Raw genomic sequence first — 2,804 nt, 5'->3', positions numbered from 1 at the left:
TGGGAGCTCAACCAATAAACTGGTAGAGTCATGTTAATAATGGGCTTAATTTCTAGAATACTGTGGCTGCAAACCCAGCACAAACTCTGACCCCTCCACCACTGTGCTTGACAGTTGGTAAGAGATGTGCTCTGTTCGCTTTTCTCCAAACATGGCGCTGTGCACTACGGTCAAACATCTGCACTTTGGTCTCGTGTGTCCAAACAACATTGTTCCAGAAGTCCTGTGTTTTGTTCAGATGGAGCTTCGCAAATATAAACCATGCTGTCATGCTCTTTTTGGAGAGAGGAGGCTTTCTCCTGGCAACCCTTCCAAACAGGCCAGACTTGTTCAGGGGTGAATTTGCTGGACCGTCCACATATCTGAACGCTTCAGACCAGGAAACTGCAAAAACCAAACTACTCACACTTGCTGATTATCAGTTAATGATCAATGATTAGCAATGCCTGGCTGCTACTTGCAATGTATTCAAGTTTTCACAGACTGCATAGAATTGTCCGTCCATTAGGGGCCAGTATTACCAGTTAAGACTTTACTCCCAGCCACAAATGTTAACCCCCTGGTTGAGCTAGAAGAAAAAGAAGGGGATCGTCAAAGTCCTTCGACATACCTAACGAAACACATGAATGCATACATACTTTTACCTGCTAATTAAAAACAGTTGCCAGACTCAGTGGGATCCTTCCTTTGGGAAGCCAAGAATAACAATTTGCCAAATTTCAAATCTGAAACCAAGTTGTGTACCAAGTGACTTGGCAGCATGACCATACCCAGAGCTACAATGCTAATATGTTTGAAAGGATACCTGCCAACAGGGAAGGATCAAGTCGCTCTTCAACAGAGAGGCACAGCCCTAAACATACTTTCTAATCCTGCTAAATGTTTATTGAGTATACACCGCATTTCATGGTCCTGCTCTCCGCTTGCATATTGTAAACAACCACCGAGGGCACTGGAGAAAGTGATGTTGTTCAGTTAAAAGCAGTTTTACAAGGTCTCCGCCTCCCCGCCAGTTGAAAGACCGACAGTTCCAGATGATGCAGGGCTAAAAGCAACTAATTAACCATGTGATATGAAAGAGTGGGGCCATGGCTCACAGATAATTACTTTCATCTGCCCTGTTTATATGCAAAGTGTATGAGGACAGGCCAACGGTGAGATAGTAATGTTGCGTAATGGTCCAGGAAGGCAAACAGCGGAGTGCCATGTTGATTAAAACCTGCAGTATTCACAGACGATCGTGCTCAGATGAATGTGCACATGTAAGTCCTGGATATGCATTCAGCTCTGCATGCTGGACAGGGGTCGCTTGCATACAGTCCTCTGCAAATCCTATAAGGCTCTTTTTCTCCTGTGCACATTTTCCATCTGAATGAACATTATTCTCCTTTTGGCTGGAGCAGCGAACATGATCAGCGGTTCTTCCAGGTCTTACTGACCCACTTTCAAACAGTGAATCGGTCCCAGACCATAGTATGTAAGACTGTGTCGTAAAATATACACTCTCCAAGAGCGAGAGGGAACGTGGGACCCCTCAAAAAATCGACTTCCTTCCAACTTTAATCCCTCTGATGTTTCATTCCTCGACTCTTAAGTGCTCCGTGACGATGGCCCCGTGAAATGCAACTATGCGGCGGAAATGTGTCATTTCTCACGTTGTCAGTGTTGATCAGAGTATCAGCAGATACAGAGACAGTTTGGCAGGGGACCCCTTGCCTTTGTGCCTCTGTGAGGCTAAACTAAACACAATAAGAAGAGGAAAAAATTCAGAGCCGGTCGCCTCAGCTTATAAAACAGCGTTTTCTCACGCCTGAACCAGTTGATGTCATGACTGAGCCGTAGCCAAGTTTAAAGTGAGCCGCACACTATAAATGGATGAGGAGAAATGGCTTTCTCCTTCAGTTATTGCTTCCCAACTTGGAATCTTTAAACAGTGCGGGACTGTGAGGAGCCACGGACATTTTTGTGCATGCAAACACTGTGTGTAACAAATTCCCGTGTGAGGTCCTGTCTGTATATGCAATATGAGCTGATAAAGACGAGAGTGCTCGAGCTCGCTCTCTCCCCGGCTCTGACGTCAGGTTTGAGATATTCTTTTGATGCCAGACTGGCGATTCTTCCTGGTTTTCTTGCTGAGAAGTGGACTGTGTGAACGTGACTCCGCATTAACACTTTCGTTTTTCGTGAAGTTCTTGCGCGCAGGGGACGTAGGGGCGTTAGCGCTCCTAAATTAGAACATATTATATTGATGATGTGTTCTTGTTCTGGGGGGATTAGTTTGTTTTTTTTGTTGTTTTTTCTGAACATCTGTTTAACTTCCCAGAGTATCAAGTTTCTCCTCTGAACAACTAATCTGGCAGGAGATGGTTGAGCTAGTGGCAAAATAGAGCAATTATGTGATTGGTCTTTGATTACAGAGCGTTTCATTTGTCAGATGAGTTTGCCATTTGGAGGGTCAGACCTCCTGGGATTCTTCTGACAGCCCCCCTTTTCTGGCTACACGACACTCTTTGGAGAGCTTAAATTTGGAATGCATCTTTTATGAGTCAGTTTCATTAAAACACAGCTGTTTGATCTGACACTGTTATAATTGCTCTGTAATTTGAAAAATAACTTCTTCGCGTTGCCAGCCAAAGCTTTCATTTTCAGCTATTTGAACATTTTAGCTTTTACTTCCATCCGTCTCTATCCCTCCCTGTTCGTTTCACTTCTTTCCATCTCCCCAGCTGTGCTGAGTTGTGTGTGACAGACTGCAGCGCTGTCGCCCTTCGCTCCTCCAGCCCCCACCTTCTATCCCCCCCTAA

At 44.9% G+C, this 2,804-nt stretch overlaps 1 protein-coding gene across 2 annotated transcripts in view; it reads left to right on the top strand.

The window, feature by feature from the left end:
* The window catches only part of gpc3 (glypican 3), a 136,654-nt gene that overhangs the window by 106,745 nt on the left and 27,105 nt on the right, over positions 1–2,804 (top strand). The gene's annotated exons all lie outside the window — the stretch shown is intronic.

This window comes from Haplochromis burtoni, unplaced genomic scaffold (assembly GCF_018398535.1).
Source record: "Haplochromis burtoni strain Fernald_Lab_line unplaced genomic scaffold, NCSU_Asbu1 Contig_19, whole genome shotgun sequence".
Taxonomy (NCBI): domain Eukaryota; kingdom Metazoa; phylum Chordata; class Actinopteri; order Cichliformes; family Cichlidae; genus Haplochromis; species Haplochromis burtoni.
Note: the sequence above shows the minus strand (reverse complement) of the source record. Positions and strands in the feature narration are given on the sequence as shown.